General features: G+C 34.7%; 1 pseudogene; it reads left to right on the forward strand.

The window, feature by feature from the left end:
- The first annotated feature begins 322 nt into the window (after positions 1-322).
- LOC127218385 (heterogeneous nuclear ribonucleoprotein A3-like) overlaps positions 323-12,250 on the forward strand; it is a 57,173-nt pseudogene continuing 45,245 nt past the window's right edge.

Here is a 12,250-nt window from a genome sequence, read left to right on the forward strand (position 1 = left end):
CAGAATTACATCTCCCATCATCTCCTCTTTTCTGTCTAAAATAAAAAGAAACGTTGTAACTTACATGTAAGACTTCAGACTTGCCCTCTCTCTCTTTTTTTTTCCAACTGGAACCATGGAGGCTGTGCTGAAGAAGAAAAAGAAGGTTCCTTCTGTGCCATAAACCCTTAAGAAAAAGTGAAGGAATTTCGCAGATTTCAAGTTGAAGGGCTTTAGGAAGAAGTTTGTACTGAAGACACTTTGGAAGCTCATCGATGAAAAGGCAAAGCATCACCACAAGGAATACAGGCAGATGTACAGAATAGAGATTTGCATGGCTAGGATGGCAAGGAAAGCCCGGAAATTATATGTGCCTGCAGAACCCAAGCTGGCATTTGTCATCCGAATCCGAGGTATCAATGTTGTAAGCCCAAAGGTCCTCAAGGTGTTTCAGCTGCTCCGTCTTCGTCAGATCTTCAATGCCACCTTTGTTAAGCTCAACAAGGATTCAATTACCATGCTGAGGATTGTGGAACCATATATTACATGGGGGTACCCCAACTAAATTAGTAAATGAGCTCATCTACAAACGTTGCTATGACAAAATCAATAAGGGAATTGCCTTGACCGACAATGCCTTGACTGCTCCATTTCTTGGTAAATACGGCATTATCTGCATGGAGGACCTGATACATGAGATCTACACAGTGGGAAAATGCTTCAATGAAGACAACAACGGCCTGTGTCCCTTCAAATTGTCTTCTCCATGAACAAAATAAGACTCACTTTGTGGAAGGTGGTGACGCTGGCAACAGGGAAGACTAGATAAACAGGCTTATTAGACAGATGAACTAAGGTGTTGTCCATGTTACTTTTGTAATCTGGTGAGTTAATAACAGTCACATCTTGGCAAACTGAAAAAAAGACTTTAGACTCACAAAGATAGGATAGATGATGGAATATTTTCTTTAAATCTTGCTAAATGTTAATGGATTAAAATAGTGTTAACAATAGTTCTTATTTAATAACTGTATTGCTATATATTTTACTATGTTAAAGTTAAAGCCCATAAACCACTAACAAATATAGATTGTGCAAAAGAAGATATTCCTTATTTATTTGTTTTAGGAGAATTTATTTTAGTCAAGATTTTTGTCATATATCTTGCTGCCTCATTTCTCATGTTTTTCAATATAACAATATGACCTATTTTTAAAATATTACTTAAGATCTGATTTTTCATGTAGACTTATGTGAAAATTCTTGCTTAGACATTTCTATCATTCATTAAAATTTAACCATAGTTATATTTATTATGTAAGCCTCTACATATAAATATGAAAATCATAATAATTTTAAATATAATAGAATTTTACTCATAGAAAATATCTTTGGATATCTTCACAATGTGCTTCTCTATATTATGATATTGAGCTAATAGATTTGGCCCAAAATCTTATCATTAGTAGTGTAAAAAATTTATGTTTCATAAATATCAGTATTCAAATATAGTAAAGACAAACATAATACAGAACAAAACAATAATTTCTTGTATGATATACTTACTATGAAAGTGATTTATCAAATCTACTTACTAGCACAGAGGTATTTTACAATTATATCTGTGTTTTATGCCTCCATATATTTTACTGTATCTGTCTCTTTGTGTCTGCCTCTGTCTCTTTTGCTCTGTCTTGTTCTCTGTTGCCCGTATGTGCATGTGTGTGTCTGTGTGCATGTAGTATAAATATGAATGTTGACATCCATTGAGGTACATTTTTAGCAACTCAGAAACATACATGATTGACAGAACAAAGCATATGGAAACGAATAAGAATCTAACCCACATTTAGATGGAAGAAAAAAATTTTTGCCTGAAGGGAAAATATTAATTAGTTTGTCTACATGCTAGATAAGAGTCTGCAAGACATATCCATCAAAAGGCAGTGGAATAAACAGCAAAATGGAAATTATTTGTAAATTGACAGTAAACTTGGCAAACATTGAAGGGGTAAACAAGTTATTTGGCATGCAAAGCATTTTGAAATCACAGCCTCTGTCAGGAGGCATCTGTGCATAGATTCACTTATTTGACAGAAATTAACATTTTGCAGAAATCTTTGTTGCATGCTAAAGATTTTTCACCCTCCTTAATTATTTTAATTGCTGCTTCAGAATGTTCTACATAAACATTCAAAAGATGCTAAATTCCACAAAGTCTGATTCAATTTTATCAATATAGGGCTACTTCAATCTAGAGCTGACTAAAAACCTGAATGGAGGGTTAATTATTTAAGTGACTATCCCAAACATATTTTTTTAAAAGTCATATAAAATATAGAGAGAACTTTATTGTGATAGGAAAGGTAAAGTTTCAGTTTAAGGAAAGTGAAATGTTTCTCCTAATTTTTACTTATTTTAAAGTAGATAAAAATAACCTGAGGCTAAAAGTACATGGAATAAACACTATTTACTACATGAAAAATTAGGGATTTTTAAGGTAAAATAGACTACAGTAATGGGAAGAATATGAATTCAGTGGTCTTATGTCTGCCACTTATCCTGCTAGAAGTTAACTTCTGAGGACATTCAATATCCACATTAGTAAAATGAGATTTATTTTAGTTCATTCTCTCGAAAGTTTGATTTTAGCTGTAATTTATAGAATGCAAACTGCCTCATCTTATAATTTCAAGAATCACTTATTTCTGACTACCAATTAAAAATCAATCCCCTTCCTATTCTAACAGTATCTACTGTTTGCAAGAGAAGCATTTATCAGCAAAATTCACAATTTTCTCTAAAATAAAAGAGAATCTTTAAGTTAGTTTTTGTTCCTTTGCCCTTTCAATAAATGTGTAAGTTCAAAGAGATTGACTTGAACCTAACTGTGAAGTTCATAAAAATTCATTACTATATTCTGGTTTTGTTAAGATTATCATATGTATTTTACCAATCAACCTTAATACAGTATAAATCACACAGAAAAAAATTTTAATTCATTTATTTTTTATTTTACATGTATATCCCAGTTCCCTCTCCCTCCCTTCCTCCTTCCCTCTTACCCTCTCTCCCCCTCACATGAACCCTGACCACCCTACCCTCCCACCCTCCTCCACTGCACATATAGGGCTATGCCATCCAGGTAGGGTCATGTAAATCTGAGAAGTCATTTGAAGTAGGGACTAGGACTTCTCTCCTGTCTCTAGGTTAAGGGAGTATCTCTCCTTGGGGGCATGTGTTCCTAAGGTCCTTTTGAGCACCAGGATTACATCCTGGTTCCACTGTCTGAGGTCCCTTAGACTGCTCAGTCCTTCTAACTGAGCCCCATATTCAAGGGGTCTGAGTCAGTCCCATGAAGGATTCCCAGCTATCACTATGGGGGCCCATTAGCTCCTCCTTGTTCAGGTCAGCTGCCTATGTGTTTCTGTAACCTGGTCTTGTCTCTCTCTCTCTGCATCTGGATTCTAGTTCAACTCAGTGTATAGTTATGGGTGTTTGCTTCTGTTTCCAACAGGTACTAGATGAGGGCTCCATAATGGTGGATGAGTTAGTTGTTGATCTCATTATTAGGGAGGGGTATTTATGGTAACCTTTTCACTGTTGCTCAAATTGTTAGTTGGAGTCAGTCTTGTAGCACACAGATAATTTTAAGTGAAACAAAATAATTTGTTTTTATATTTCAGGCAATTGCCTGTAACAAGAGTGTTACAATTTAAATTTGCAATATTTAAAATTAAGTAAACAGGCCAGATTTAAGGCATAAACCAAGAGATTCTGCTGACCTGTTATACTCCATAAATTCATGCTGGCATGCTAACAAATCATAATCTAAGAATTTCATAGGGAGAACCATGGAAATGTGTTTACATATTTTTGACACAATGAACATTTTAACAACATTGAAATGAATCAATGACCTTTCCTAAGGCTATCTTAGTTGTATTGCAAGAATTATTTCTTACTAGATTATCTTATCTTTTTGATGGTATATTTTTGCTTTTGTTTTTGTTTGTTTCTCCCCTCCCTGATTTCATCCCAGTCCTTTCCCCCACTCTACTCTATCCCTCCCCCGCCCTGACTCATCTATTTCTATTCAGAAAGGGAAGGCCTTACATGGATAATGACAACATATCAAGTTGCAATAATACTAAGAATCTCCCATTGTATTAAAGCTCGGCAAGGCAACCCAGTAAGAGGAATAGGGATCCAAAACCAAAAGAAAGTTAGAGACACCCCTGATCCAACTGTTAGGAGTCTCACAAGAAGACAAATGTACATATATGCAGAGTGCCTAGGTCAGACTCATGAGTCTAGGTTAATTGATTCTGTGGGATTCTTTATGATGCCCTTGACCCCTCTGGCTTCTACAGTCTTTCAGGATTCCCTAAATTCAGCCTAATGTCTGGATTTGGGTCTCTGTATGCTTCCATCAGGTGCCAGATGAAACCTTTCTGATGACAATTTTGTTAGGCACCAATCTTTGAGTATAGCAAAAATACTGTTAGGCATCATTACATTTATTTTGTTTGTTTGTTTGTTTTCTCCAGTCATGTTTGGTTCTATCCTAGGTCTCTGATCCATCTAGCCTCTGGGTCCTGGCACTGTAGTCAGTGTAAGATGTGAGTTTACTTTGGTGGCAAAGATCTGAGGCTAGACAAGTTACTGGTTGGCCACTTAAAAAAATCCATATGCCATGTTTACTGCAGCATATTCCATAATAGGAAGGACAGACAGTAGGTTGAAGATTATGTGACTGATTAGTATCCCAGTCCCTCACTGGTAGTCTTGCCTGATCACAGGAGATGGACAGTTCAGGCTATGTATCCCCTATTGCTAGAAATCTTAGTTGGGGTCATCTTTGAAGATTCCTTGGAGTGTCCCTTGTACCAGTTTTCTACTTGACCCTTCAATGACCTCCTTTCCAGTCATCTCTTTCAGTACTCTCCTCTTGCCTCAATCCACCTGATACCTCATTTTCTCACACCCACCTGCCACCAGTCTACCCAAAGAATCTCTTCTATTTCCCCTCCCCAGGGAGATCTGAGTATTCCCCTCCTTGTTTCCTAGCCTCTCTAGTGCTGGAGATTGTAGTATGATTATGTTTTACTTTACAGTTAATACCCCCTCATAAGCGAGTTCATACCATGTTTGTCTTTTGGGGTCTTAGTTACCTCACTCGGGATGATATAGTCTAGTTTCACCCATTTACCTTTGATTTTCATAATGTCGACTAGCTTATCTTTATAATAAAAGACTATTTTTTACTTATAAGATAAAATTTTATAAGGAAAACAGAAACTGTATGGAAGCAAATAGATTCCAGGCTTTTTGACTAAAACAGTTTGAAGTAAAAATTAAACCTGAAATTTTGGTGTTTGTATGGCATGCTAGTTCTAATTAACAATTCTTATTGTTCCTATAATGGTCTCTGTTGCACAGAGAAATTTCCTTGATGAGACATGAGTGTACTTATCTGTGGGTAGAATGACATATATTTAGAATACATTTAGGAATTATGATGGTTTAGCAAAGTGATTGTAAATTCTCTTCCAAGATTCACATCTTCATTATCTATGGCTAGGTTTTCAGCATCAGGCATGATTCCCCTATTGTTACATGAACATTAAGCAAATTACAGAATTGTTGATGATTGCCAAGGTATATGCTCCACTACTCCACTCTTAGGTGTAGTGACATGTTGGCCATTATTGAGATCCATAGGCACTATGGCTGGTTAGGTCTACTGGTTGATTCCATCCTTTGGAAGCTAGCATGGTGTGTTCTTTTAACAGAGATGCTAGTTCAAACATAGTCTTGATTGATAAATCTAAAGTATAACTCTCACACATAAGGCCTGTGGATCACTGAGAAAAAAGAAGATAGAAGGATTGTGTGAGTCAGAGGATCAGGGAATTTTCTGTGCAACTACATCTCCTAGGAGTGTAAAAAACTACATTCATAAGCTCTCAACAATGTAACTGCCTAAATAAACAAACCAAGATGATTAGGAGAAAGCCCAAGGACCTCAACCCTACAAAAGAACCACAGGCAACTAAGGAATACTGAGAGTGGGAGAAACAGTCTTCCCCAGGGAAAAGCACACCAATAAATTATCAAATACCAAATGGTCACCTGAAAACATACTTACATACATGTAACATGAAGGTTGATAAGGCTGCATTTATGTATTTAGAAATATATATTCATATATACATATATATATACATACACACACACATATATATGTGTATATATATATATATATATATATATATATATATATATATATATATATCTCACAACAATAAATGGGTATATAGGATGACATGGAGGGAAGAAAAGGAGAAAATGATATATTTAAAACTAAATGTAAGAAATATTCTTTCAAAGAATAATTAGTCAATGGGGATGGAGAAATGGATCAGAGCTTAAAGAGTAGATGCTCATGGTGTCTCAAAACCATCTATGGGTTCAGTTACCTCCAATCCTATATCTTTTTCTCTGATGTTATCAGGCACACATGTGGTATAGTTTTACACACACTAGAATCATATCCACACAAATAAATTAAAAGTTTAAAAAAGAATGCCTAAGGAAGTTTTTAATAATTCTCCTAGATGAATAATATTCTATCAAAATATTAATTCATAATATTATTAGAATAATCTTCTGAGTTACTGCATAGTAAAGAGCCTACAAATTTTCATAATATGATTAATGTGATCTCTTATATGAGATATATGTATATGTATATTTGGGCATATGTTTTTGCACATTCATATTTTCTATGCATTTGCCTGATAAATAAGAAATACACAATCCATTCTAATCTCCCTGATATTTCACTGTCATGCTTCCTTTAAAAATGATGTACAATATTTATAAATATTTATGGAGTACAATTATTGTTTTGATACATGTATAGAGTATATTACAATTAAGCAAATGTATTTAGCATTCACATCCATCACATAAACCATTTATCAGTTTTCTTGATGAGAATAATAAAAATTCTTCCAGCTACTTTGAAATATCTGACACTTATTGTTGATTATTCTCATTCTTGTATTACAATCTTATATCACTTGCTTCAGCTTTCCAAAGTCATATCTTCCCTTTCCCATTTCCAGTTTCAGGTGGTTATTACTGCATACTTCACTTATTCCACCACTCAATGAAGTCAAATATGTAGCTAATATGAACTTTGAAACTCACTATGATGTAGTTTCAGCATTCTCAAGATAAACAAAATATGGAGAGTAAGCTGAGATATATTGAAAACAGAGCTTATAACTGAAGCTAAGACTAAGAAAGATAAGGGAGCTTAATCCAAAGTATAATAATTTCTAGTATAAGATGGAGGGGCCCGAAAATGTGTTTGAATACAGCATAAGGAATAGGAATTGTTCAAAATAAGTGTGTGAGGAATCAGAGAACTAATGTAATTGCCTTTTTTTTTTATTTTTACCAACGTATCTGTATTTGTCAACCATAAGTCCTGGTTAGCATTTATTTAGAATGACTTAAGGATAATTTTTTAAAAATTATATATCTACACATATAATGATTGCCCTCTTGTCAGAGGAGAAGAATGTCAAGCAATATCAATCCCTTCCATTTTTTTCCCCTGTACTTAAGAACCCTCAGTGAAATTTAAAAAGAACAACACACACACACACACACACACACATACAGAGAGAGAGCATGAGAAAGAGTATAGTATATGAATCACTAAAACTCTGTATTTTCCATTGTGTGTGTGTGTGTGGTCTGTACATGTCTGCATGGGGGTGTTTACATGTGCATGGGGCACACTCCTGTGTCTGTATACATGGTGTCATGTTTCTTCCTTTATCACTTTACAATTTACTTACTGAGGCAGGGTCTCTCACTAAACTGACCAATTCTGTTTTATCTACTTAGCTTGCTTTCTGACTAGTGAATGATCTTTTGTCTCAACTTCCCAAGGACTGATGTTACAAAAGGCTGCCTAGCCTGCCTGGCTTTTATGTAAATCCTGGGGATCCAAACTCCTAAGGACATATACATGTTTTTTCAACAATCCTTTGACTCAATATGGATTGTGGAGTTTCTCTCATTTCTGTTGTATGAGTAATGTCATAATATCCAGTAATTTGTGGGAAAGTACCTGAGAGATATGGGGATGGAGAGGTTGGTATTTGGAGGATATTGTGTTAGCAAGAATGCATTATTACACAGCAAAATCACTGAAAGGGCTGAAAAGTATGTCTTACTTCCTTTTATGACTACACTCATTATAATGTCATTTTTGCCCTGAATTGATCATAAAGTAAAATTAATTAGAGTGAGAAGTATAAATTATGCCCTTTTTGATACTTTTCTCTGAAGGAATAGAAATCTTTATTATTGCTTATGAAGATACCCTTATCTAGAATGATTCACTAATATTTCCTATTAATATATTATTAAATCTAAGCATTTTAATATTACAAAATACATGCTACATAATGTTCTGAAGTATTTGTTAGACACAGAGCTTTTCTATGTAGCTCAATTTGGACTTGTACTTCCTATAATTCCCAGAATGATTTCAAATTTGTGATCTCTCTGGTATTAACCTCCTTAATGTTGGGACTACAAGCAAGTGGCACCAATATGGCTTCTGATGCTTATTTGAAGAAAAATGTGATTAGTTTCCACAGTGATGATTGTCATGATATTAAATTAAAATATATAAACTGTGACTTTACTTTAAGATTTATAACTTTAATAAGCCTTTCTAAGGGAAAAACACTTAATGGTTTTATTTAATAATTTATACCACTTATCCTTAAAATTCAAGATGTAAAAGTCATTAAAACATGAATTTTGAAAGTGCTCATTTTGAAAAATTCAAAGCAATGAAAGAACACTAGACAGTTTCAGACTTAACCTTGCCATATGGATTAAGCTTAATGTAAGCTGAACACTGTCATATTGAACAATGATTGCCCCAGAGTAACAACAGCTTGTATTTCCATTGTTTCTTAGCAAATTATATGTGCACAAGATGATTGCAGAATTGTTTGGAGTTTTATAAGAAACAGTAACCATCAATGTGCCTTACTGTGTCATTAAAAATGTTTGGCCATCATGTAGTCACATTTGCTGTAATCAGCATTCACACTTTCCATTTCACCAAAAACATCATCCATGTGCTTGCTCTTGCTGCAATCTAGAAGACACTCCTGTCAATAAATACCACAATAAATTCTATTCTGTGCAGTGCTGTATCTATTTACTTCTTTAAAAATATGTGTTCAATTGCACAAAATAATGGTTTGCATTATATTTTCATTCATGTGCAAAATGTGCTTGATCATATTCACATCCTTCATTACCCTTACTTGTCCCCCTCCCTTCTTTGCTGTCATACCATCCCCTGAAAATAGTTCTCTTTTACTCATGTCTTTTTTTTAAAAAAAGGTATATTATTTTTTGAGTCTTGTTTATTTAATTTAACATGATAATCTCCAGTCTCATCTAATTTCCTTCAAATGAAATAATTTCATTTTTATTAGTGACTTATATTCTATTGTTTGTGTTACTGTATTATCTTTATCTCTTCATTCATTTGGTTGTCACCTAGGCTGACAAAAATCATGATTTTTGTGAATTGTGTTCTGATGAACATGGGTATACTGGTGTCTCTGTTGTGTTCTGACTTTGATACTTTCAGGTCTATAAAAGTACAGATATAGCTAGGCTCTTTGATAGTTTCATATTTACTTTTGTAGAAACCTCCACTCTTATTTCAATGACAGTTAACAATAACTTACATTCATATCAAAAGAATAAAAGAAATCCTTTGCACCACATCCCCAAAGCATTTGATGTTTGTTTCCTTGAAGATAGACATTCTGACTGGGATAAGAGAGAATTCCAATATAGTTTGACTTGTATATGCTTTATGGCTAAGAACACTGAATAATTTTAATGTAAGCATTTGAACTTTCAACTTACTCTTTTTTAGAACAGCCAAATCGACTTTTTTGATGGTTGAATAATTGGAGTACTTTGTATTCTTTAACAATGGAAGTTCTTTATATGTACTGTAATCATCTTTTGTCAATTGAAAAAGAGGTAGTTTTGATATTTTTTTCTTAAATTTGGAGTCATAATAATATTGTTGTAGCCTATTTCTATGTCCCAAGGAAGTATTGTATGACACAACTTCCTCTGGTCATAGTCTGGGCAGGATGTAATTTTGGACTTTGTCTTGGCATCTACAGCAACTACAGCAGAGCAGTGCAGTGCAGTGCAGTGATATCCAGGTCTATGATAGCTGCAATGGAAATCTTGACACTCTATATGGATAGTCAGGAGATCCTCACCTGGGATTCTAGTTGTTCCCTCCTCCTGTTTCAAAACATCTTAGGGGTAGGCTAACATACATAAAAAATAAAAGATTAGTTGTAAGTGGAACTCCATGATATACTTTAAAATGGATTTTCGTTCATGATGGAACTTTGTAGTGACACTCCTATTTAAGGTTCACCCAAGCTCCTGTAAATATCTTATCATCTATGGGCTACAAGAAATTCCAATGTATTCATTTCTCTCACCAAGTTAGACTGGTCTAAATTACCACTATATTTTGATCCACAAGACAGGATGAAATAAGAACAAGGTTTCTCTTAGAGTCACTCCACTCCTGACACTTAAACTTCCAAATAACAGCCCTTCTGCCAACAAGAATAAACTGCATCCCTCTCTTTTGCACATAAAGGGTCTGGAATAAATAAAATACACCAACTCTAAACCAGGGCTATAAAACAGGCCCAAGGCTTCAAGAAACATGGAGGCCATGGAATTCCAAAATTCAACCAAACCCCATATGTCCTGGAGCCCAGAAATCACACACAAAACGACAATGTAACTGACTGATCTCTTAGCCTGAAGCCTGGAGTTTGAAAGAAACATACACTCTGGCTTATCTTCCATTGTGCAATTTCAAGACTACATTTTATTCAGAAAAGAAGGGTTTTTTTTTCAGGCATGGAGAAGGCAGGTCCCTCACCTTCTCTACCCTCCATATAAGAATTTCTTCTCAGACCCTGCACTTGGAGTTTCTTCTATCCTCACATGCTGAGCCACAGGGTGTGAGAGTGCCAAATTTTCAGACCAATAAATTCTACTCTCAGTTGAACAGTTAGTATATTTCATTTCCTCCATTGACTTGTTTCTTACAAAGATTTAATCCTTAATATTCTTGAGAGTTTTGAATAAGAATTTTTCTGATTTCTTTTTCAATATATTCATTATTGGCACATACACGGTGATGTTGTATCTTCTTCCATGGGTCTAGGGATCAAGTACTTTTCTTTGTTTGCTGTGTACTGTGTTTGTCCTATAAGTCCTAGCAGACCCAAATCTCTGATAAGGGCTCTTGTAGTATGCCAACCTAATTTTAACTCAATAGGCCATATTTGATTGTTTCAGTATCCAAACTAGCTTATTAGCTTGAATTCAATATAGGGGCTTTCATATTTTTTCATGCCTAAGAGAGTTGTTAATGAGACATTTTTCTTGCTTAATTATATCATTATGTTCATCATGTATCCCTAAAAAATTAGATATCATCAATCCATGTGTCTTGGATTATTCAGCTGCACTTGCACAGTGCATGGCTTGCTATATACTCAATGGCACAATAGTGAGGCATACATAGTATTGCAGAACTTTGGAAATCAACCCTAGAGGCATTAATATATACCTAACTACTACAGAAAGTAGATTGATATGCTATAATTCTACCAGGGGAGTCTCCAATATTTATAGATATATGATTTAAATACAGGAAACCTGAAAAGTAGACCTCCTTATGTAAGTGTAAAACAGATACCCCCTAAATCTAAGTGATTGAATTTTCTTGGTGATTGGTATGATCTTAATGACAAAGGATTCCTCTCTGTGAGAGGTAGAGGAATAACACCACAGCAAATCTCTCATTCCTGTTTACAAAGTTCAAAGAAATGAGGCCTACTAGTTGGACATAGGACTGTAGGTTGAGTGAGTCAGAATTAGCATTAGAGAGATCCAAGGTGGCCTGGGAGGAATCCCTATAGGAAAAGGCATTTTTAGTCCTCAGATTAGTGTAAGTAATCCACAAACTATGATGAAGATGCCACTCTAAGAAAATTGATATAAGCACAAAAAGAGACATAAATAGTTATAGCCATTGTCATGGCAATACCTATGCCGGCTACTAGTTTAGGGTAAAGTACACAGACATATCCTTAGTTGG

Source organism: Phodopus roborovskii, unplaced genomic scaffold (assembly GCF_943737965.1).
Source record: "Phodopus roborovskii unplaced genomic scaffold, PHOROB, whole genome shotgun sequence".
NCBI classification, from domain to species: domain Eukaryota; kingdom Metazoa; phylum Chordata; class Mammalia; order Rodentia; family Cricetidae; genus Phodopus; species Phodopus roborovskii.